At 38.9% G+C, this 26,546-nt stretch overlaps 1 long non-coding RNA gene across 1 annotated transcript; it reads right to left on the minus strand.

Annotated features, from left to right (window-relative positions):
* Positions 1-2: 2 nt before the first annotated feature.
* LOC142027491 (uncharacterized) lies at positions 3-26,438 on the minus strand. Its single transcript, XR_012649162.1, has 3 exons — positions 26,010-26,438; positions 2,829-2,912; positions 3-150 (listed from the first exon to the last, which is right to left on the minus strand). It is a non-coding gene; the product is annotated as an uncharacterized LOC142027491 (long non-coding RNA).
* Positions 26,439-26,546: the final 108 nt, after the last annotated feature.

Raw genomic sequence — 26,546 nt, forward strand, 5'->3', positions numbered from 1 at the left:
AATATGCTTTTAATGCAGAAGGTAAAACATTGCCTCCCTCCTTGAATCATGGCAGCAAGGATATCCAGAATGCATCCATCTTGTGGAATAAACTGATTTTTGGTTTCGTGTTTATCCAGAAGACAAATTCTATTGGAAGTTATTACATATCTGTAAATAACAACAACAACAACAAAATACAACAGTTAGCATAATTTTTGCCTTTAACATGCACCTCCATCCAGAAGAGGGAACAGACAGAAATCTTCCACAGTAAAAACACCCAAACCTCTCAGAATACAGGAAAATCCCTGACCCTTCTTCACTGTTAATGTATCAAACTGGAGTAGAGAGTGGTGGTCAACTGGAGTGCAGGGCTGTCAGGCAGAGGGATCTTGACAGCTTAAAGAAATTAACAAAGACTACATGAAGTTCAACAAAGGCAGAGTCCTGCATTTGGGGTGGGATAGCCCTGTGCAGGAGTACACACTGGGCTATGACTGGATAGAAAGCATTTTTGTTGGGAAAAAAAATCTAGGTGTCTTGCTGGACAATAAATAGAACAAGAGTTGCTGTGTGCTCTGTTGGTGAAGCAGACCAACCATATGTTGGTCCATATATGCGAGAATGTAGCCAGCACTTTGGGGGAAGTGTTTATTCCCCTCTATTCAGCACTGGAGCATAGCATCACATTGGGGCTTCCCTGTACGAGAAAAGTATTGACAAATTGGAATGAGTCCAGTGGAGCACCATGAAGATGATCATGGGGAAGCTAAAGAAATGGGTTAGTTTAGGCTGGAGAAGAAAGAGAAAGGGGAAATTACTATCTTCAGCTACCTAATGTAAGGGCACAGAGAAGATGAAGGCAGACTTTTCTCAGAGGTGCACAAAGATGAGAAGCACACAGGGAACATGTGGAGTTCAAATTCAACATAAAAAAAAAAAAAAATCACACCATGTGGTTAGTCAAATATGGGAACTGCAAGGCTATGGTATCCCTGTCCTTGGAGATGTTCAGTCCATGGTTGGAGAAGACCCTGAGCAATGTGATCTGTCCCTGAAGTTGGATTGAATTTGAAGTTGGTGCTGCTTTGGTGGGGGTTGTGAGGAACAATGAGGTGACATCCAAAGGGACCTTTCTGCATGAATCGTTCAGTGAGTCTATGATCAACAAAACCTTACTTTTATTGCCTGCCTGGTGAGTACCCTTTCTTCTCAGATTTTGTTTTGTTACACCATAGTAGAGACGGTTTTCATCCTGAAGTGGGCTCTGAGCCATGAAGAAACCAGGCCAAGCAACATTTCTTGGTTACTCATCAAATTGATGCAAGATCAACCCACCAGCTCTCTTAATGTCTCAAACCTCTGGAGTCTGGCCAGAGTTCTTGTATTGCTTCTCAGTGTCCTTAGCCAAGTTCTCAGGCTGCAGAGCTCTAGCTGTCATCCTCTCCAGAAAGTAGGGATCTTATTACCTATTTTCTGGCTCCAGGACCAACTCCTATAAATTGCATTAAAATTTTGCACACCTTTTCCCAGTTTTCCCTCAGGAGACTTGTGCTAATTGTTAGCAAACAGATTCGTGAAGAAACAGACTTGACAGAATTTGTGCATTTTTAAAAATAGAAAGATAAGCATGGAAAAGGTGACACTTAAGAAAACTGAAAATGCATATAAAAAGTAACAGAATTTCCTGCTTTCTGATACAGCTGATTCTCCATTGCACTGTCTTACATCTAGCTTGCCTTTTCCACCTTTGATGTTTTCGTACAAGTGGAAGTGAAGCCAAAGCTCTCCAGAAGCCTGTTCAGCTGTTTGTCTTTTTCCCAAAGAGCCTCATGTTTCTCTCTCTCTCCTTTGTCACTTCTGCTCCTTTATTTCAGTGTTTTACCTATTCTATTTCATTCAGTCTCATCAGCCTTGAAGACAGGGAAAGAAGGAAAATAGTTTGGGAGGAAATAATTTTCTTATAGTGGGCAAATATATTCTCTGTGGTTTGGTTGGATATGTTCTGGAACCCTGTTTCAGACCAAAGTTCAGTATCCTTTTCCATTCATCCATCAGTGGATGAAAGCAGGTGGCTGCAGGAGGATATGACCAGGGCAAGCATATGTGATAAGCTCTTCAGATTGTCCCTCACATTCTAAATGATCACTCAGAGCCTCAGAGATTTAACTTCTATGTGTTCAGTTGCTCTCAGTGATTTTTTTTTATCTTCCATGAGGTTGCACAAACTTTCCATTGGGGTCCTTTGGCATAGCGCACAGCCTTACAATACCTTCTAAACTGTTGGTATTCACACAATCACGTTTCCACAGCCTAACTAGACACTGTGCGAAGAATCATCTGTTTGTTTGTGACCTGCTTGCAGGTGATTTGAATTTTCACTGGTGAAATACATATGCTGTGACAGAAACTGTTATTATACTACATTTAGCACCTTTCATATTAACCAATATCTTTAAAATATCAAAAAGAATTAATATGTTCTGCAAAGGTAGTCTCCAAACTGATACCTGATCACATGTCCTTCCATTTCACAAAACACATTTAAGCTTTTCTTTCTATCATGTGTGACTGTTCATTCAACTCCTGCTCAGATTTTAGCTAACACAGCTCATGTAAAGGCCCGATGTGTGTTGGGAGCAGCACTGTTAAGTCAAAGCGAGAGCAACATGTAGGCAGCCCCCAGGAAGGCCTATAGGTCATTACACAGCCTTTATCACCTGCAGCTTGCAGGCTCCCTCAGCCGTAATCCTTGCTATTGATTGTCTGGCAGTTCCTTCAGAATCCACTAACTTATGGAAATGGTATAGACCAAACTTCCAAGCTGGAAGGTATAAATACATCACCTTACTCAAAAGGTTTTTGAAGCGTATCCAACAGCAGCCAGACTGCTCAGGCTTTCATGCTTCCCAGGGTGATCCAGGGGATTCCTGCAGTGTGACGGAGGAGAAAGGATGAGCACGCTCATCATTGGCTAGGTAAGTATTTTGCTTGAGTTGCACGTTACAAATTAGACAACTTGTGAGTTAGAAACCTCATGAATTAAAGGATGAATTAGTGAATTCATGTGTTAGACTAGTCTATATGAAGGGCATTGAGCCCTTGTTTGGTGTGTATGTTTGTTTTCTTTCCTAATGAGCTCACAAAATAATTTACAAAGTATGTTGTCCTGTAAGTTTGAGAGATCCAAACGGACCGTGACAATCTTGGCTTCAGAGCACAGCAGCATTTCACTTTTGAGTTTTTGAAGATTCTTGATGATAACTGAGGGTCAGGCTCTGTTACTTGCTGACCACAGCAAGGGATGGAAAATGTAAGCAACAAAATGTTTTTACAAGCTGTTGCATCACCTCAACAAAGCTCACATCTTCCTTTAGTAGCTCTAGAAAAACCTTTATTGCAGTTCCCTTCCCTAACTATTGCAGTTTCTTTATTTTATACCAATATAATGATTTATGCTATTTATAACTTACCTGTTCACTGCAACTTTAAGTTTCATATCCTAATTTTCTGTAGCGTATAGTTAGTAATATGGTTTGGAATATGGGATTCTGAAAGAATCATAGAATCATAGAATCATTTAGGCTGGAAAAGACCTTCAAGATCATCAAGTCTAACCATTAAACATGCCCACTAAACCATGTCCTGAAGTACCCTGTCCACTCGCTTTTTGAATATCTCCAGGGATGGTGACTCAACCACTTCCCTGGGCAGCCTATTCCAATGTTTGACAACCCTCTCAGTAAAAAATTTTTTCCTACTATCTAACCTAAATCTCCCTTGCCTCAACTTGAGGCCATTTCCCCTTGTCCTGTCTCCAGCCACCTGATAGAAGAGACCAGCACCCACCTCACTACAACCCCCTTTCAGGCAGTTGTAGACAGCGATAAGGTCTCCCCTCAGCCTCTTCTTTTCTATACTAAACAGCCCCAGTTCCCTCACCTGCTTCTCATAAGACTTGTGCTCCCGGCCCTTCAGCAACTTGGTTGCCCTTCTCTGAACACACTCCAGCAGCTCAATGTCTTTCCTGTAGTGAGGGGCCCAAAACTGAACACAGCACTCGAGGTGCGGCCTTACCAGTGCCCAGTACAGGGGGACGATCACCTCCCTGCTCCTGCTGGCCACACCATTTCTGATACAGGCCAGGATGCCGTTGGCCTTCTTGGCCACCTGGGCACACTGCTGGCTCACATTCAGCCGGCTGTCAACCAGCACCCCCAGGTCTTTCTCTGCCGGGCAGCTTTCCAGCCACTCTCCCCAAGCCTGTAGCGCTGCACGGGGTTGTTGCGACCCAAGAGCAGGACCCAGCACTTGACCTTGTTGAACCTCATACAATTGGCCTCGGCCCATTGATCCAGCCTGTCCAGATCCCTCTGTAGAGCCTCCCTACCCTCCAGCAGATCAACCCTGCCTCCCAACCTGGTGTCGTCTGCAAACTTGCTGAGGGTGCACTCAATCCCCTCATCCAGATCATTGATAAAGATATTAAACAGAACAGGGCCCAGCACCGAGCCCTGGGGAACACCACTTGTGACCAGCTGCCAGCTGGATTTACTTCCATTCACCACAACCCTCTGGGCTCGGCCATCCAGCCAGTTTTTCGCCCAGTGAAGAATGCACTTATCCAGGCCACGAGATGCCATTTTCTCAAGGAGTATGCTGTGAGAGACAGCGTCAAAGGCCTTGCTGAAGTCGAGGTAGACAACATCCACAGCCTTCCCCTCATCCACTAGGCGGGTCACCTGGTCATAGAAGGAGATCAGGTTGGTCAAGCAGGACCGGCCTTTCATGGACCCATCCTGCCTGGGCCTGATCCCCTTCTTATCCTGGACTTGCCATGTAAGTGCTATGAATAAGCTGTCAAATCACCTTGTGCAACTTTTAGATTTACTATTTATGTATGTTATGCATTAATGATACAGGTTGGCCTTCAAATGCCTTTTTGAAATAAATCATCCAAATAAGAGAGGTTCCATCTGTTTAGTACTCCATTCCTTGTTTGTTCAGACTGTGTTGATTAATTTATTCTTGCAATCAAAATGCAGATGGAGAAGTTGACAGCCATCCACCAGGATATAAGGCAAGTAGATCCAATGAATTTACATTATTCTCACTCTTGAAAGAGTTGGCTGTTTTTTTCATAGCACATATTTATTTAGCACTCTATCTACACAAGCAGACACGTAAGATTAGAAATCTAACTGTTCTCAGTCAATACCTACATATAACATTTTAGTTTATAGTAGCAATGACAGGATGTGGTTGCCACAATAACAAGGGACTGGAGTCTGGGGCAGGGGGAATTCCTGCCGTACATTCCTGTCTGTCTTTTAGCATTCAGCACTCATATTACATGAGGAAAGGTGTTGGCTTACCCACAAAAGTAGGAACTTTTGTTAATGATATTTTTAATACAGGTACTGTTCTTTTTATGCTGATATCCAATTTCATGGAAAAGAAAGAAACATCAGCTAACTTGTAAAAGCTCAAGTAATTAATGTGTTTGAGTATCCCATCAATGTCAGCTCCTTGGCTAAAGTTAGAAAAGATTAAGGAATGTCTAATTTTAATTTCAGAGGTAAAAGAGCTTTTATGTTCTCTTTTCTCTATGTTCTATAATCTGCACTTTAATATCTTGTTGATATTCTAGTTCATATAATTCACCTACTAGGAAGAGACTGTGGCATGTCACTGTCTTCTGTAGGTATCAAATTCACCCTCTGTTTCCTCTTGTTATATTTTAATATCCAAGGATTCATTATTTTCTCAGCTACAGTACACATAATTATTTATTTTACTTCCTAATTATTTTCCATGGGTGGTCCTTCATAAAATATTTTAATTGAAATGGGTTAGGGAAAAAAACCAGCTGGCTGACACATTTAGGTTGGCATCTGCAAAGAGTTGTATATAGTTCAGTTGTTTCAAATTGGGAAATAAAGAATTCTTTATATTTTTTGTGGTTATTTGAGTAACATTCAAAAATGCAAGCATTCTGAACTGTCTAAATAAAACTTCATTTCATCCCTTTCCAAGTTAAGATTCATTCTTAATCTAGCAAACATCTGAGGATTTTGAATTCAAAAGTCTTCATTTTTATATTGTAGAAATGATTTAAGCTTCAGAAAAGTAACCAAGTTTAGGAAGAATGCTTACACTGGCTATTCATTTTGCATTGCCTATTTACAAGAAGATGGACAGAAACAAGGAAGGGATGATTTTCTAAGCAAAACAGAAGATCTGGACCTGTTCTTGAGTCAAAGGCCCTATATTCAGCCTGAAAATAATTTGTCCAACTTTCCTAAATTTGATAAATGGGTCTTGGATGAAACTCTGAGTTTAATCCTCTTCCTAATCTCTGAACAGAAGAACCCAGGGTTTAAACCCATGTAGTCTGTGTGGATTTGAAGCTCCACTAGCAGTCCCTGTTGGCCTCTGTGAATTTGCCTCTCATCTTACTGACTAAGTGATTTAATGGTAGTAAGGTTACTGGGGTTATTCCCAAAGTTCTTCCATGTTTTCTTTAAGAAGCAGTAAGTAAGCTTGAGGTTACACAGAGAATCCTAGTAGATCTGTGCCACCCTTACCAAAGAGTCCTGATGGAAGGGGTCATAGTGACAGAGCCACTGATACAGCATGTGTGATGGAGTCTGGCACACAAGGACATGCAGTCTGTATGTGTAGCCATGTTTGTAATCCTAGGGCCAGGGAAACCCAAATGAGAAATAGGCAAGTGAATCACAAAACACAGAAGTCAAACAGTCTAAATGAAAGAAAACTTGACAAATTAAAAATGTATGTCAAGCAATACATGGTGATACAGAATCTAACCATAAGTGTGGGCTGTGCTTAGCCTGGGAACACCAAACCATTTCCAACATGTAGAAGTTGTCAAGGGAGAATTCATTTTCATGCCTACCTGCTCCTTTGGCAGCCCACCACAGGCCCCCCTCCAGCTGGACCCCGAGGCTGTATCTCTCATAACATTAACCTTATCTCTGACATGATGGAGGGGTCAGAGGACCCTTTCTACGGCCATGCCCTTCCCTTGGCAGCCCCTTTGCAGCCCCACCCTAAGTGGACCCATTGGTTTCATGTCTCTCTAGCTATAAATAAGCCAAGGTAATGAGGAAACTAGTGCTTTTGCTAAGAGAAGGGGAAAAAACCCCACCAATTCTAAGTTTGAGCAAATTTTTTGCCAGCAGGTTTCCAACTGAGTGTTTTAACTCTTTCAGCATACTGTCTTTGTCAGCTGCAGGCAGTGGTTTTGATTCAGTTTCAAGTTGGGTTGTTATATGGGAAGATCCTGGCTCAATATATGGTGTAGAGAGTTCTCTGGGGTCCCAAGCTGCTTTTTCTGATTCCAGTGCTCTCACATGTCTTCTTCCGGTGCCATACAATGCGTGTATGAGCTCATCTACATCGAGCAGAACTGTTGCAAGTAACAGTAAAAACATTTTGGCACAGATCAGGCAGAGTGAGTCAGCCATCCAACCATGGATGGGTTCAGTGACGGCCCTTGTGATAATTGCATACTGTGGTTAGCAGAGGGAAAGAGGATGATGCATTAAGTTCTTGTTGCGTTAGTGTTCCCTCCTGTGAGTGTTATTTTTGCAGGGTGGAGTGGAGAGATATTGGAAAGATTGGCGATATATCTGCTGCCAAGTTTCAAAAAAGTGACTACCGGCTGCCATCATCAAAGCAACTATCGGATGTTGATCTCCTAATTCTGGCTAAACTCAATAGCAACAAAGGCAGCTATATTTTGTCTGCAGGACTATAGTTAGAAAAAAGTACAGTCAGAATCGCTAGATTTGGATCTAAGGAATGCAGTGCTTATTTGGACGAGCCTTCAAAAGCCACAACAAGGTACTACACCAAAGCCACAGTTCTGGGCTGCCAGATTCTGGCATTCAGGACAGTGATAAAAATAAAAGAGCTCTGTCTTGCTTTATGCCATGCATTCTTGTGATTTCTTCAAGCAAACAAGGAGTTAGAACGCAGTGAATACACGTACAAACAAAGTAAGCTGTGTTCAGTATTCAGCAATGCTTGTTGAGTAGTTTTGGGCATAGAGCCCATGGTAATGAATGGAAAACTTTGATCAGGACATCTGTGGCCTGCCCAAATTATTTCATGGGATGTGCAATTCTGCTGGGAACATCACTTGATGGCCCTATTAACCAGGGATGTTGGAGCCTTTCTTCATTGTGTACATTCTCCCAGCACATTCATGAAGTAGGAGTCATCAATTTTTATTGGATAGAAAGCTCTGAAATGGCTTATTCAAGGACATCTGAGCCCTTAAGTTACGCTTACATTTATCCTGCCTCACTGGGAAAAAAAAGTTTAATGGGTGTCTCTGGACAATGAGAAGATGAATATTGAGAGCATTAAGTCAGAGGTTTGACTTCACTTCTAGCAGACATACTCTCAGTTCCAGCTTTACTCTATTTAACTCACTTTAACAAATACCTTTTTTTTTTTTCCTCTCTAGATATAGTCATGGCAGTTCTGTGACTCCAAACTGTGTTCTCGATGTTGCTAACCAGTGTGGGGTCATCCCTGAGAACAGTAAATTTCTGGAGGATCATCATTTTTTCCACTCTGCCCTGTGTATCAGTGGTAAGAGGAGCCTTTTTAAAAGGCTGTGAAAATCATAACTGCCATCCCAAGAACCATGCAAACACTGCTGCCCTGTAGGTGGCCTTTATAGATACACTGAATTTTCCCTTTAATTCTTGTCCCCTTTGCTTTGTTTTCAAATATTCTGTTCCACAAGTCATACTTGGTTGATAAAACAATCTGAAATAATCCCAAAATAGCTATGAGTCTGGTCTGATCACACCCCCTTGCCCCAGCAATGACATGTTGCAGAAACAAAGTAATTTTCCTGCCTTTCAGTTCTGTTTTGGCTTTACTCTACAATGAAGAAATCATGGTCATGGTATATTAAGCAACCGGATAAGAGCAATATATACATTACCATTATTCTGTTTCTAGCTAAAGCTCCAAGGCTAATAAAATGGAGAAGCCTGGCTAAGAATTTGCTGATAGTTTTCTTTTGCCATAAATTCAGCCTAAAAAAAAAATCCAGAAGAGCTGAAATGGCACAGCCTTTGGCTGAGTAAAAACCAGGCACATTTATCATGTAAAAGACTTATAAAAATACTCCAGCTGGATTTTGAAAAATGTAGGAGGGAATAGAGTAGAACAATTGCATTTCTGTTTATATTTGCCTTAGAAAGTAGCCCACTCTGAAGAAATATTTACAGAAGTGAATGATTGAGAGATTGTCTCTTAGAGGCAGCAGGTATAAGGTGTCTGAAATTCCTCTGAGTTACAATTGCTTGTTAACAATAGGATTTTTTGGTAATTATTTCTCCCCACAATACACAGAGATTTAATGCACATTGTTTTACATGAAGAAATTTTTAGAATTCACCTCTACTCTGTATTTGTAATACAGAAAAGGTCATGGCATAGTAAAAAAATAGCTAAAACCAAAATTTTCTTTAATTATTATTCCGCCACTAGAAAAGGGAGAGCATCTTCTTACAATACTTATAATTAAATAAAATTGCAAGAAGCCATGTTTCTGGCTGTAAAGACTGAGTGTAGCATTAAGAGGCAAGTCTAATTATTAACCCACAAATACTATTGAGGATTTTTGTACTGTTCAATGAATTATGCATTTTATGTTTAACTTGTGACATAAAATGTGTATGAACACAATCAAAAACCCAAATCCAACCAAAGCAAGCTTCTACTTTATCTAAGATTGTTGTACTTCTAAATTTCACGATTTGGGTCTCTGTTTCAAAATACTAAGATGAAATTACTCGGTGCATGAGCATCTTTTTTTTCAGAAACAGGGATGATGCTGAGACCCTGCTATAACAACATCGTTTAAGAGCCATTCTTCTCATGTCCTATAGGAATCTATTTGTAAGCATCATGAGCTGCTAGCAAAAGCTGACTTTTTCATAGCAGCCACTATCCATTCTTTTACTTAATATGATTTAATGACATTTGTTTGATGGCATGTTCAAATAAAGTAATGGCCTCTTTTTATATGTAAATGCTGGTTTTATCCATAATTTATTTTCATTGTGCTTTGCATAAATGTACTACTGATGTGCATTAGAATAAAAGAAAATCTTTAAGAATACTTGGTTTCATCCTAAACATTAGCCAGGCTGTAAGTGACAATAACACACTGATAATCGTCAAAACTCTAGATGTAGCAGAGATCTGGCATTGTTTCGCTCTATAACTCTCAGCCCAAAATGCACACACAGCTGCAGTGCTCTCAAAGTGTTGTTTCCTTCCACTGCTGTCTTAGGAGCTGATTACTGCATAGATCCCTCTGTACCATCAAAGCGAATGTCAGAGTAATTCCACTCAAAACCACAGCTTCAAGTAAATGCAGTGTTTATGAAAGATCTTTGCCCATGAGTTGCTCTCAGAAGATTCTGAATTAATTAATGATTAATTAATTAATTGTGGTTTAGTTGCCCATATGACAAGAGGGAGAGGGGAGGATATTTTGAGAAATAGAGACAGGGCTGCGCCAAAAATGGTGCCTTTTGGAAAAACTGGATATCAGTCACTCAACCCGAGTGTAGTCATGGTTCCAGCTTATTTTATGAACTGGCCCAGTCCAGTTGTACAGCAGAATTAAAGATTCCCACTTATAATATGAACTGGCATCATGTTCTCAGTTCAGGGAGAACTCTTTGATTCTTGTTCACTGATAAAGATATTTATTGTGGAATCATGGGGTTATTTTGAACAGTAGTCTGAAGATGTCATGTGCTGAAAACTGTTGTCCTATGTCACTGGTGAAAGAAGAGAAATTACTCTCTCAGTTAATAACTCTCACAGTTTTTAAATCTATTCATATTACAAACACTCTATTCTTGTTTAATGTTATTTTATTTTTTTCATTGTGTGTTTCTCTTTAAAATAAGGGTTAGCTAGATATGACTCCAGAGAAAGATATCAAACATATATTTATTCAGAGAACTTCAGTTTCAAAACAGACCTGCTAATACTAGGAACTATCATTAACAAAATTTACTGCCTTGAAAATGTTATAATCTCCATTTCCTCATCATTCTGCTCACAAACCTGGAAATGAAAGAAGTTTTTCATAAAGATCAAATCATAGCTATAAACTCTAGAAAGAAAAAATATGTTTAGGATAGAATTTGCTTTTGGTAGACCCATAATAAGCCCATACAGACAGAGAGCCCAGTAAATCGGGTAGATGTCTATAGTTCTAAAACAGGCCCACATTTAGCTTTATATTACTGGTTAGAAATCGAGTTCCAAAAAGCCCTAACAGTGGTGACTGTTCTTTCCCTTAGGGTCCGAACAAGGAAATCCAATGTTTTCTGGTCAGCAGTAGGAATTCAACTTTGTAATCTGACACTCTTCATTCCTCTCATCTCAAAGGCAGTAAACCAAAAAATTAAAGGCAGAACAGATTTTCAAATCATGTAGCATTTGCAAATCCTCACACACCTTTAATGATTTGTTGGCATGTACAAACTGAAAGCTGCATGACCTGGCCTTTCTCTTGTCAGTTCCAGCTCTCATCACATCATCTAGTTATGCATGTTTCACTGAGAATTCATGCTTTTGTGTTTCTCTGATTTCAGGCCTATTGTTCCAAACTCTTGAGGAATAATAAGAGCCATAGAAGAGCCAAAATCTTCATGTTTTGAGGCTGATATAGCTCTACTGTAGCCAAATGAGCTATGCTAGTTTTTACCAATAAGTACTATGCAGTTATTAGAAAGATATTAGTCCCTTTTTTCTACTTTTTTTATTTCTGGTCTCTGGCATGCATGTGGCAGTGGCATGCTTCTGCATATTTATGTCACAGTAACAATTGGATCTTTTCATGCTCAGAGTGAGTAACTCAACTCTAGTCAGTCTGTAATTTCTTTCTGCCGGACTCGTTATTTCTGTGCCGATGACATGGTCATGGTTAAGGCCAGCTATACAATTTAAAAACAGACAATTTTTTTGTGAGCACAGTATGTCTATCCAAGCACACTTCTGTCCCAACAGTGCATAACCCTGCTCATCTGATGACCACTGGTTGCATCGGTTGTAGAATGTGGTTGTAACACACTGGATAGAGCAAGCAGTTTGCCATACAGTTTTACTTGCTGCTATCATTTCTATTTATTCATCTTTCTGTGGTGCTATGAATGATGCATATATATTTTTACAGTGGTCATTGCAAAGCCTGTGGACTCTGGACTAAGAAAGTTATCCAGTTGCTTTGGCTGCTTGTTCTCATTTAAGATTTGTTCATGCTGGTGTCAGCATGCCCTCTGACTTCACTGGAAGACCTCAGTGCTCTTTGAAAAAAATCAGATTATTTGCAATGAAAGACTTATCAAGCATGGCACAAGCTGCAAACTCAGTTGGAACTGTGTAAACTTCCGTAAGATTTGTTTGTAGTAGGAACAAAGGTAGTAAGGAGGGCAATATTAGGAAATCTCTGGTTGCTGTTCTCTGTGCTTTCAATGTATGTGCTGCACTTCATCTGCATTTATTGAATTTATGCACCTTTAGTCACTTCTGTGACTAATCTGTTAGAGATGCTTTTGAATAGATATTGATTTTTGGAACATTTCTTAAAACTGTGATATTTGCTGGACTTGCACAAGAAGTTCTGAGAAGTCCACTCCTGCAGCTAGTACAAATTTCTTGGGAAATCATAGCAAGGTTTTGGTGAATTCTTACACCTTGAGTTCGAGTACATCCCTATAGTTGACACTTTTGGTAGATGACATTTAGCTTGGATCCGTACCCAAACAGTGACAGAAACTATTCACATAGGTTAGCAGAATAGAAGCCTGCACATTTCTGTATGTTTATTATAAGGAGGTTGCAACAGTAAATTCCAGGACAATGACTTTATGCTCATAGGAAATGATGTGGGTATTGTTCATTGTCACTCTTATCCGTGCATGTTATACAGCTGATGTTTATGTATTGCCTATAAAGCAGACAGGGATTAAGAAGAGAATGTATTGGCAATTACTACACCCTGTTCTTAATAGGTCCACCACCTTAGACTTTCTACACCACCTTCTGAAATCAGCTGTTGGGAGAAAGGAACACTGGCAATAGTGTAGGGAAATTCAGTCTCAGGCTCTGCATTCTGTTAATTAGGAGCCTGAGACTCATGGTTAATGGTGATTAATGTTCCTTTATATTTTGCTTTTGGGAAAAGATCACATAAAGCTGAAGTACTTTCAAATAACTGTTGCTATTAATTAATGAATATTTTTAAAAATTATTTCTAAGTTTGTTGCTGACAAATTAAGAATAAAACTCTCATCAGTGTGTCATTTAACTAAATCAGATGAACATAACTGCCCCTAACTGTTGTAACTGCTTTTTTCCTACACTGTTGTTTTATTTTTTTAAACTTCAAAGTCTCCAAATTCCTCCTGATTGATACACTGATATTTTAACAATGTCTTTGTTGTGTACTGCAATCAGACAAGTGCTAATCCCCTTGAGGAATCTGGCAGGGCTGTGGGAATCTTCTAGCCGTAATTGTATCTCTATCACAAATGTGATTATATTGGCAACTTTAGCTGAGTTGACAGAATGTGCTGTTGTTGTTGCGGGTGGATTATATCAACTTTCTCTATTGACTTATGAGTCTAAGGGTCACTCATTTATGCATTCTTTGCTGTCTCTGATAGGATTTTTTTTGGTACTGTTCTGGAAGATGTTAGAGAGATAAATGCCTGCTGTATTTAAACAAAGAAAGACTGTAATCAGAAAAACTGAATGGAAAAGCCAACAGGAAATCCTAATTACATAGCTAAAATAAAATTACTGGAGAAAAAAATAGATGGTGAATTATAATCAGTGAAACTGAATTTTAATGATGTATTAATGGGGTAAAAAAGACATCTTCCATTTTTATTAATTTGAACATTAAGAGAAAAATAAAGCAATATAAAGGTGCTGATTGTAGTTCCACTTACTGTACAACCATGTTACCCTGAGTCTTTGATTTACTTATTCAATAGTTTACAAGTTATTTTAGCTGAACACTCTAATATGGTTGTTTTTCTTTAACAGTTTCAAAGTGCAGAATAATTCCATTGTAAACTTATTCTGGGGGCAAAGGACATTGCAGGTGATTCATAAAATGCCTGAACGTGTAACCTCCTCATACTTATTCAGTTTTTGGATCTCTGCCTCAAGCCATGATTATCATTTGTTCAAAGTCTGACACGGACCATCCATTTCTCTGGTAATAAACAGGGTTTCCCCATGTACAGGGAGAAAATCTTGATTTTTATTCTTGTGAGTTACTCTACAATTCTTCTTTCTCTGTATTTACATAAGAAAATGGAAGATGCCTGTCATTCAAATAATCTAGTAGACCTATAAGCTGCAAAATATTTATTCATTGGATTTTATTTTCCATGACCAGACTGTTAAGAATTAAATCCTGTTTACTGTTTGTTAATTTATTCTGATTATAATAGCACTAAAGGGTGTTCAGGGGCATTATAGTTCTTTAATTAATTTGAAAAATGAGAGAGGAATAGGACCCTTATTTGTTTTACTGCATATCTATCTATCTATCTATCTATCTATCTGGGCTTCCTGAAGTCCACTTGGCCTACCATCAGTTTCGGAAAGACCATGATTTGGCTCCAAGTCAGATGTTTCAATTGAAATCAGATAGCCAAAACAACAAGAATCTAACTTGTTAGAAATGGTGGCTGTTCCAGAAATATGAGTCCACAAGACTGGCATACACACAGTAAGTAGAGGACATCCATAAATGCTTCTGCTGTACACTTAGCTTAGGGTTTTGTTAATTTTGCTGCTGTTACATCATTGGGAAACCATGTGCACTTTGCCATACAAGGCTGGTTTTCTTTGTTTGCTCTTCCAAAGCCAGAGTATGTATGCTGTATACTAATAGTGGCTTTTATCCTAATTTTCACTGTGTAGTACTTGGTCTGAAACTGCTGCATGGAACCATTTCTTAATGACCTTGCACCATCTCCTGTCTTCCTGCAGTGCTCTGAATGACCGTGCATACTGAGCATGTCCCTGCCACACTGTGAATTCCCAGACAAAACATGATGCTTCCCTTTATTGGAGCAAAGAGGTCTAATTCTTCTTAGTTTACTAAATTATACTTAGAATTTTCTTTTTGAGGAATTTCTCCAAGTGCTGTCTCAACGACTCATAACCAAATGTGACTCCCAGGAAAGATCATCAACTGAATTAGTCTTGATGCTAAGATATGACTTTTGCTTACTTGTCATTCAGTGACTTTGCAAATGTGCCTACCACTTTCTGGTGTAACCATCCCCCAACTACCAAATAAGAAAAGGCTGGAAAGTACTAGCTGAAATTTGCCATTTTGTTAAAACTAACTCACCTAGTGAAAACATGTATTTTAAAGGTTCCAGTGGGATAGTTAGCCAGGTTTATTAGTGTGGGGTGGCCAGCATGGTATTATTTTGTGAGCTACAGCTGATGTACTGTATAATTATTGAATTGGGCTATGATGCCATGCCCCAAGGTGTAGGTAATAGCTAAGTAAGATCATTACACAATGAAACTGCAATTTCTATTACTTTGGCTTTGTATGTCAGAATTTTCTTTATTCACTACAGCTCTACATGGATGTTTTGGTACTGCGGAAAAAACATGCACTAATGACTATGCAACTTATTCTTGGTCAATATGTGCCTTATTTTTCTCTGTAATTAGTTTCTTCCTTTCTCTTTCCTTTTGAGTTTATTAGCCCTACAGTCATCATCATTAATGATGTTTACTTTTAATCAGTTGTAGTATTTTAATTCTCATTTCTTTTTTCTTTTTCTATATTATTCTCAATAATTACAGTGTCCTTGCAATATCAGTACCATCTGCAGCTAAATGGAAGTACTGGGTTTCCAAGCTATTATTTTGATTCCATCTTATCTGTTCAAATAATGAAAGTACAGAATTCTAGGACTAATCACTGTAGTGTTTCATTAATATTATCTCCAGCTAGGCATTTTCATTTGTGTTTTAATGTAATCATTCATCACTTCTTGGAAAGCTAATTTAATTCTTATAGAGATGAAAAACAGAAAAATCCAATTTAAAGTTTTCTACTTACACACAAAATAGTTAAAGATGCAGTGTGACCTGCCAACACTCACTTAGCACATGAGAGAATCTTTGACCAATAAAAGGCTATTTTAGTGCTTCTAAGTGTGTGATCCAAGAGATCATGAATTAACTGTTTTTAAGAAGGATAGCTATTGCAGAAAATAGTTATATCCTGCAGCCAGAACTGACCATAAAATGGGAATAAGATTATTTGATTATTTCACAGAGATGAGGGAATTGACTTATCAGAAGACAGGTGTCCTCATTTCAACTAGGGCAAAGTCAATTTTCTTCTTAGTAGCTGGTACAGTGTGTTTTGGATGTAGTGTGAGAATAATGTTGATAACACACTGATGTTTTAGTTGTTAAGTAGCGCTTATCCTAAGTTAAGGATTTTTCAGTTTCCCATGCTCTGCCAGCAAGCAGATGTACAAGAAGCGGGGAGGGAACACAGCCAGGACAGTTGACCCGAACTAGCCAGAGGGATATTCAGTATAGAAACTGGAGGGTAGTTGGCCGGGAGGGGCCGATCACTGCTCAGGCATTGGTCAGTGGGTGGTGAGCAGTTGCACTGTGCATCATGTGTCTTTTCCTGTTTTTTTTTGTTTTGTTTTATTTATTTAAATTATATTCCTATTATTATATTTTTTATTATTATTGTTAGCATTACATTTTATTTTACATTAGTTATTAAATTGTTCTTATCTCAACCCACAAGTTTTACTTTCTTTTTCAGATTCTCCTCCCCATCCCACTGGGAGTGGGGTGCAGTGAGTGAGCAGCTGCATGGTGCCTAGTTCCTGGCTGTGCTTAAACCATGACAACAGGGTTACTAGTGAACATACACAAATTCATACGAATGGCCTCAAATAGACATTTACATTCCTTGTAGTGAGGTGGTGCAGTAGTGTTTACAGTGTAGATAATTTTAAGAGCTGTGAAAAAACAGACTTTTTTCCATGAGAGCCATCAACCTATTTTAAGACAAGGATTCAAATATTAAGGTTTTATAATGTGGCAAGAAGAAGCCTCAGTTAAAAAATCCCCAAAGATCTCCCATGCTAACATACACAGATATGCACCTGAAGGGTAAATAAGCAAAAAGGTGAAAGGAAGTGTTATGAAAATGCCTATCTTTATTTTAAAGGAAAGCCAAGGGTAGTGAGAAATATGTATTTTAGCATACGCTGGATCCCTAAAAAAGTTTAGCAGCCTGTGGTCCAGAATCCTTGACCTCTAGACCAGCAAAAACTCCTATTTACATCTCATCTATTTATATTGAGGCTGATTTTCATGTTCTTTTAAAGTCAATAAAGAGATACCATATCAAACAAAGTGACAGATTCAGCTTGCAGTGAATAATTGGAGAAAGACAATGCTCTCTACAGGGAAATGCCATAAATCCTAATTATGAGGCTCCTTCAGCAGGGTTTTCTCAGTCACTAAACTTGTTTTTGAAGTTTGTTTTAGCAGGCATTCTGGTCAGCACAACATTTTATTGCTAAAAAACAGTAAGCTCAATTACATGGAATTTTAAACCAAAACACTCAATGAATGTTTTGTGGCTTAATAATACATACAAGCTATTATTAAGCTGAAATATAAAGTTAGAGTATTACTTTACAGAAATGTCATTTTTAAATGAAAAGGCACAATATTTTCAAAGAAGCTTCAAGCAGCACTGTGCTCTGTGTGAAGACAACCACTTTATTGTGTTATGATGTAAGAAATAAGAGTTCATTGCATCCACTTGGCTTTACATTATTATGCAAAAAAAGGATTCCATTAGTTTGTCATTAACAGCTTCAGGTACCAGAACAATTGTAAATGTTCTGTAAAATTGTTTTTTTTTTTTCTAGACTCTTGGTCAAGCTCTCTGAACAACTTCTGAGATTATACGTTTTCTTCAAATTAATGTAAATTTAGCAAGTTTTTTTTGCTCGTTTTAAGCAAACAATTGCTCACTCTTCCAAGTTTATTCAGTATATGCCCCTTGAAAGCATCTAATGTTTTGGCCGACTGTCTTAAATTTAGTGTTGTATGCTGCACTGCACAATGAAATCTCATTTCAAAAGCTTTGAATTTTTAAAGTATCAAGCGTAAACCTCTTTGTAGTTCTTACATTATTTTTTCTGTTAAAATTCAGAATCCATGGCCGTGTTCCAAGGAAGCTAGTATTGTAATACTCTGTAGTCCGCCCAGTTACAAGGCAATTGCTACATTGTAACTGTTACTACTTAATAGTGATTAGTGATTGACAGGGAAAAGCCTCCTGGTGTGAGCTGGTGCTGGAGTCAGTAGTCAAGCAATAACAAAAATACAGAATTCAAGCTTAAAAGGCATTTTACTGATTAGTTTACAAATCTTATCTTTTAGCAAGATCCAGGTTCTTCCAAGTCATATAGACTGTATTTGATCCTCCACATTAAAAGATCATCCCCAAATTAATGTCAGTATGTACTGTGCATATCTTTCGTTCTTTGGAAGAGACATGCTGTTGTGTGCCCCTAGGCTGCCTAGGACATCTGAATCTTTTTAATCTGACACTTGTCAGATTAGTACTTTAGTGAGGCCATAAACATGAACATGATGTAGCCTCACAGGATGTGAAGCATGCATTAATGCTATTGCAGGCTTTTTTTGAAGGAGTTGCTCTAACCTGTAATGCTATTATTTTTAATTCATATTTGATGGCTGTTGCAGGTATTTTACAGCTAAAACTGTTGATTTTTTAAAAATTATATATTATGTGCTAACTGCCTTCTGGAAAAATAAAACTCATTTTCTTAACTAAGATGGCTTGTCCCGTATGTCCTCCAAAGGCTAATTTTTTTGAATCTTAAGTGTATTGGAATAGTTTGTGGCAAGGTCCAAGCAGATGGAAGAACAGTTACCTCTCAGGAAGCTTAAATTTAAACACAGAACAACTCTTCTTGTGTTTTTTTTTTTGTTTGTTTATTTTCAGAGTTCCGGTTTAACCAAAATACATAGTGTTGGCAAAAGCTCTAGAGTGCATGCTGTCCAATTTGGCTTTACAGTCAATAAGCTTCAAAACAGAAGTAAATGCTTCTGAGGGAGAAACAAAGATCAAGGTGCAAGTGTGATTCAAGACAGCATAGCTAACTGTATACATGTAAATGAGAATTCCATTCTTCTTTTACAGAGTCTGGAAATAAAAAGCTGATAGATTGAGCCTGTTATGTAATTTCACTTTGGAGATGGATGTGATAATTTCCTGTTATCCATATTCAGAAGTAGGGAGGGTTCCAATACATTTGTGATAAGAGCAGGGGAGGAAAATAGAGTGAAACTAGAGACACAAGACATGAGAAAGGGAAAGGATTTAAAAAACATCCTGAAGTACTGTATGACAGATGGCTGACAAGTAAAGAAGATGAGGATAGACTACTAATATGGACTTCTGGGCTGGAAGGTATCATTATATCTTCTGTAAGAACAGTTTTATTAGAGTGCAAGGTGTGGAAATGCAATAGTCTACAGGACAAACTAAACAAAGAAGGGGAATCCAACAAAAACCAATCTGCATCATCATTTTTTCCTCCTTTTCCATCCTGGCAATGCCATGGTTGGTGTGTACAATCCTGAGCCTCCAAATAAGCATGAAATATGCTAGGAATCCACTTCCCATCCTTGAATGTTGGGAATGTGTGGAAATTAGCTCAAAAGCAGCACAAACTGCTAGTGGGAGTAGTCAGTGTCTATGACTGTGCTTCTTTGTGTTGCTCTGGGTCTCACTGACACTCCACATGGAGCTTTGGAAGCCTTAGTGTAATCATGGTTGAGTTATCACCTAGGCAGGATTGCTCATTGGGATGCCCATTTTAGTTCTGAAAAATGTTTCAAGCAGTTATTCTAGAACAGGAATTATGGAGTAAGCCTGTTTCACTGAATTTCTTTGGATATTTGACTCTTCCCAATTCTTTAGCAATTTCTTGAAGTTTTAAATTGCTTTGAAAAACTTGGCAGTGTTATAATCTTTGAGATTTTCCTATTTCTAATGATGTTAGCACTAATGAATGAAAAATATGAAATAATTTTGAGATATATAATTCCTAGAAATATCACTAGACTATTTCCTTTTATAATTTGTAACACAGCCAGTAGAACTGTAGGATATTTTGGGCAAAGTCCTAGAAAATGCCTTATTTGTGATAAATAAGCTAGTAGTTGAAGAATGTATTGGAGTTGCTTTTTTCAACTGGATATATGAGTTGACAGAGTAATTTCAAATTTTATAGGCATAGTATTCTGCTCAAGCTCATTAAATCATTTGACTGTATATGTTTTCTCTTAGCACTCCTTAGGACATGAAAAGAGATTCTAAGACATTAGAAAAGAAATAGATTAGCATAGCTGAGTATTAATGTGGGAATTTCAATAGATGAATATCATATTTAAAACCTGGCCTCTTTAATTATTTATACCTAATGGATGTCTCGGTTTGTTCAGTAGAAAGGATACTGCTAATTTAAATTCCCATGAATTACTGCCTCAAAGTGCACTTACAAATATTCTCTGTCCTAGACCCCCAAATTATGGGAAAGGAGATAAAACAGCTGTTACTGCTGTTGTGTCAGGCAACATTTATTTGGCTAGACAGCTTTTTTTCATACTAGTTACAATAATATGTGTTTCAAAAATACAGATTAGACACAGTGATAAATCTGGATCCCTTCAGTGAGCCTGAGTGTCTGCATTCAATTACAGCTGCCTTAAAATACAGTGGTGGATTCCTGCTTGTACCACACTGGCTGAGTCCCAAATTAGTTTAACAATTACTGTCCCCAAAACACCGAGCTTGGTTCAGAGCTGGAATGTGAGACCTCAGAATACTCAACCAGGGTCAATAGATATCTCTTGACACCCATCAAAGGCCTTTGTCGCTTCTCATGTTGCCTTCTTTTTAAAGGTCTCAGTCTATGAGATACTCTGTTTTAAATGACCTTATTTCTTCCATTTGTTTTTACTTTGATGAATGCATGCTGCTGCCTTGCATTGGTCTACGTGTCTGGAAGACTCTTTTCTTCATCACTTTCCCATGGAAGCTCTAAGCAGCTCTGTCCTTTGTCTCCTTTACTTGTTCCTAGTATCAAAATAATCTGCACATTATTAAACTAACTTTCCTGAGTCACCCTAGACTCCTTTCTTCTGTAGAGATGAAAATCTCAAGATATCTCTCTGGATATTTTGGAATTAAGCAATCAATTCAAGTTCAGTATGGTTAAAGACAGCTCCCAGCCTTTCCTTCCAAACCTTCCTCCCATTTCCTTTCTCTCAGCAGACAACATCTCCATGCTTTCTGCCACTCAGCACTGATCTCTCCCTAGGTCCCCACATGCAGATAGTCTGGATACTGTACATTGATTCTGTACATAATAACTTTAAGATAGTATGTTTTCTGCCTATCCATGGCTAAAACTCTCATGTAAATTTTATTTTGGGTCTGAACTATAAAATTCCTTTTCTCTGAACTTGATAGATTCAATATGATACTGCTGTTATCCGCTCGGGAATTTTTTATTATCTACAACATAAGGTGCTGATTTTGAATGTCCTTTTCAGCTTAACAACAGCCTCTTCTTATCTCTCATTTGCTACCAAAGTGTCCATTATATTACAAAAAATCCATGATCATCAATTTGGGGCTTTTGTTTTAAATGATACTTCAGCCAAAAATGCTGATCAGTAGTTGTTATTTTTATTTAGTTCTCAGCATCCTTCTGCTTGTCTGTCCTAGGCATTTGTGTGTTTGTCTGATTTGCTTAGAGTGTAAGATGTTTCTGGCCAGGATGCCCTCATTTTACTCTGTGTTTATAGTACAGTGTGAGTATGACCCATGACCAAGGTTCCTACAAGCTATGGTAAAACAAGTTGTAACAGATGGGTTTCCCCATTCTTCACGTCTTTCTTTTTTTTTTTTTTTTTTTTTTTTTTTTTTTTTTGTCCCTGCCATCACTGGCTACAGAGTAGAGGGATCAGATTCTTTTCTGTAACACCACATGCTGGTTGACACTAGAGGAATGAACATCTGAAAAATTAAATGTCATAACTAAGTGCTTACAGGAACTGAGATTTCTGAAGCTGTAAACAAAAACAAGCATTACATGAGAAAGATACATTTTCCTGGAGATCTCTCTCAGCTGATGTTTTACATCTTACTTTTCTTTGGGGTAGAAGAACAAACCACAATAAAATAACACCCATGCCCTCACTCAATTCCCTCCAACTCTTCCAGCATTTAGTCCTCTCTTTTGTGTATTTCCCACCATTTTCTGTCTCCTTAACTTGTCTCTTCCCATTTTCATTGGGGTTCTTAGGACAAGTTCCAATTTTAGCATTGTTTTTCCAACATTATTTTTCTCCAATAAAATTCTTCCCTGTGTGTTTCTGTAGTCAGACCATTCATTTCAACAGAATATTGAAATTTATTTCAATCTTCCACAGTAAGAAGGTTTTGGAACAGCAGCCACTTAAAAAAAAACAAACCAAAAACCAAAACAAAACAGGAAAGTAAATACAATCAGGGAACAAATCTAATATGAATATATCTGAAGCTTACAAAGTTGAGATTGATTTGCTGCTTAGTCTAACTACTTCTTCTAATTGCAGTATCCGTACATGATATTCCCTTTGTTCACTTGTAGCTTTTTGCAGGCACCATATGGACATTTCTCTATCTTCTCCAATATTTTTAATAGTTTCCAGTGGCTATTCACAGACTAAGCAAGAGCTTCATTTTGAACCAAATAGTGTCTGTTCTGCTTTCCAACCTCTATGTTATTTTCTAGTTAGTTGGATGTCGTAGCTTCTTTGGTTGTACTTTCTGCTATCCTGTTTTGTCTGCCTTGCCTATATTCTATTCTTATAACCTTCAGAGAATGTTTTTTGGGCCACATCCAAGGCTGTATTTGTTCAGGTGAACTTCAGGAAATTTCAGGGTAAAATAATCCTTCATTCTAACAGTCCGTGGAGAATTTAAATAGATCAATCAAAATGATGTCAGGTATTACTATCTGGGGTTATAAGTAAAGCAATGTTTAGGGAGGAAAACTGTCTAAACAAATGAAGGCCTATGAAGTTAATACTTGGGATGATCTATGAGCAAGAGGAAAAACCATTGTATCATCTTTTCCATCTCATATATTACTTAATCCAAACTGTGCTTGTTTGACGTCTCCGTTTCCTGTTTGGATAATACATATGTGCTAAGCTCTGGTGATGAGTTATTTGTTTGTGTAGTTGGGTTTCAGATAATCAAAATAAAAATGTTTAGAGCTGCGCATCAAAGCCAATATCATAATTAGTTAGCATTAAAAACTCACTACTTTGATAGACGGAAATACCAAGTTCCTCACACCAATTCCAAATAAATAAGCATTTCAAATTAAGAAAATTATATGCTCTGCTTAGATCTGTCTGGGTCCCAATCCTTGGCCTTCAGGGCCAAATCAGGGGATTTCAGAGTGATGCTTCCTACCTCCTAGTAAAAACTGCCAGCTCGTGACTCTTTCTAACCCGCATACTCATTCAGCCCCACAACCTGATGCACTGAGTTTCTGCATCCAGGGTAGAGTGGTAAAAAGTATCTGTAACAATTTGTGCTGAGGACCAGGCAGCACCTGATGGGGTCGGACTACCTGACAGCCCAAATTAAAACGTTCTAAGCCATGGCTGCCCTTTATATTACATGCAATACTGTGAGTCTGTAATCAGTTTCTTAAAAATTTTATCACAGTGTTCTGTGGGTTATAATTTTCTTATTATCCGGTGTTATCAATCCCATTAGTAATTACTTTATCCAGTGGATAAGGGTGCACAAAAGCACTAACTGATAGCACGACTGTGTAGCTGTTCCTGCATAACTGTTCCTGCTGTGTCTTTTTAAACAGCAAACAATTTTTAAACAATTAATGGAGAAGGAAGAAGAGGGTGCTGCTGCCACTGTATCCACCACCACAACAACTATGACAACATCTTTCTTTATCCTGTCTGTTAATTGCAGTGAGACTTTATATGTGATTTGGACACATATGGGTGTCTATGTTTAGAAGCAAACTTCATAAATGAATATAGCAGGGATGCATTAATCATTATTTAATTTAATTCTAGGTAAGCTTTATTAAATCAATAGGCACTTTGTCGCTTTAGGAATTAATAGATGATCAGTGGGAAAACTGATCTTTGCTGCAAGAATATTTGCAATGCAGGTTTTATACTTTTTAGTTTCATGTTATTGATCTTTGCTGCAAGAATATTTGCAATGCAGGTTTTATACTTTTTAGTTTCATGTTATTGATGGTGATAATTCTAACACATCCTTTTGAAATGGCATGGGGCATTTATCTGTTTCGGGAAACACTGATCCAAAAGTAGCAGAGCCATCTATTATGGAGACTAGCTCAAAGTGCACTCAAAAATGGAATGCAAAAGGTCTCATAGCTTTTTGAAAATTAATACGTCTATTACATTAATTTTGTATTAAGTAAAATTGTGACTACTCTATTTGTGTGAAGTCTCTAGGGTTAAAATATTCTTTAAATAGATGTTTATTTTTGAACAGGCCTATTGAGTTGTCTCCTATTGTATGTTAAAGTAGCAGCTCTTGGAGGTCACAGAGAGTTCAGCTTTACAAAGACACCCTTATTTTGTAGAAAATGAATTTTCAGAGACTTTAATGGGAATAAACAAAAATGTCTCTAATAAAACTTTTTTAGAATGCTTCATCTGATGACTTGTCCAGAAAGAAGGGGGAAAAGTAACATAAGGATACAAGTTTGGACAATAATCAGACATGAAAGCATGTGCTCTGTTTCCGGTAAGTGTGGATAGCTGAGTATGTTTTTAATGTTTCTGCCACAGGAACGTAATTCCTGGGGTTTTGTGCTTGTTTCTTCCTCCTAAACGTACATACTTAGGAAAACATTAACTGACTTTTGGTTTTCTGAGCAGCAGACACTAATTAAAAAGGCACAGATCCAGCAACTGGACCCAGTCAGTTTGAGTGTGACTTTGCACAGTTGAAGACTTTGGAGTCCCAAGCAGTCAGCAGGGCCAGCCTGCATTGATCCCTCTTGATTTCCCTCTGATTTACATCAGAGTAAAAGAGCAATTCAGCCCCAAATCATGGCTTCAAGTAAATGCAGTGTTTGTGAGAGATAGCACTCGGATAGCTGTGAAAAGAGAACTCCTTACTTTTTCCCAGGAGGAGAAAAGCTTTAGCTGCAGCAAATCAAGATTTGCACTAGTGTAGCACTTCATTTATGTCTCTGAGATACCCAGAGTGATTTATTTTATTGACCCACTTAGCAGCTGGTTTTATCTATTGCAACAGCCAGTTCCAATCTAGCAAGTGAAGCTGACATTGAGAAAAGCCGTATGAAGTTAGACACCTGTCATACACTTGCAATGATCAGTGTATTACATGAGGGCACAACAGCAGGGAATAGCAGAGGCATGCGGAGACATGTCCGAGCCTAAACCATAATTTTCTCTGCAGATGCTTTAAATGAGTACTGCCGCTAGTAGATTCAAATGTGCTTAGCATTAGACATCTTAAGACACTTTAAAAATTACAAAGTTCTTGAAAAGCCTGAGTCATCAGCGTGCTGCTTTGAAACTGGAAGAGTGTTAACTGGGATTTTAAAGGGACACTGGTGGGAAATTATTTGTTCTGAGGGGAATAGGTTCGAAAACAGAAGCTTTGCAGGCAACTCGCAAGACACTTTCTTGCCATGTAAATTGTCTAAGTATTAACTGCATTTTTTTCAGAAGGTCTAGACTAAGAGGAATGTTTGGAAACGGGGAGGGGGGAGACGGGGAGGGGAGTTGGTGTTTACCATCGCCGCTTTCCATTCAATGCATCCTCCACGACCGGGTCCGATGGGCCAGGTTAACTGTGACGAGAAGCGCGACCGTTCGTCGTACCGGGCCTGACACTGCCCGTCGTGCAGGCCGGTGCCAGTTCTTAGCCGGGCCTGTCGGAGGAGGCAGACGACGGACCGCTGCTCGCCTAAACCGCCGGGACGGCGGGACAGCGTTCGTTTGGACTGTTTCCAGAGATTCTCCCGCTTGGCCAGCCCGCGGGGGGGGGGGGGGGGGGCTGCGACGCTGACCCGGGGGCACACCGGGCCGCCCGCGGCCGAGGTGCCGGGTGCCCGCCCCGCCGCAGCGGCTGCCGGCAGGGCCCAGAGTCGCCCGGGCGGGGCCTCCCTCCCCTCGCTCGGCTCCCGCCCGGCCTCGCTCCGGACGCCCCCCTCCCCGGGCGCGGGCACCTCATCGCGGCCGGCGGTGTGGCAGCAGGGGACGTCCGTGTGAGGGGGCCGGTCCTGGGCAGGGCAGGGCAGGGCAGGGCAGAGTAGGGCGGCCGCGTCCCG

Source organism: Buteo buteo, chromosome Z (assembly GCF_964188355.1).
Source record: "Buteo buteo chromosome Z, bButBut1.hap1.1, whole genome shotgun sequence".
Classification (NCBI taxonomy): domain Eukaryota; kingdom Metazoa; phylum Chordata; class Aves; order Accipitriformes; family Accipitridae; genus Buteo; species Buteo buteo.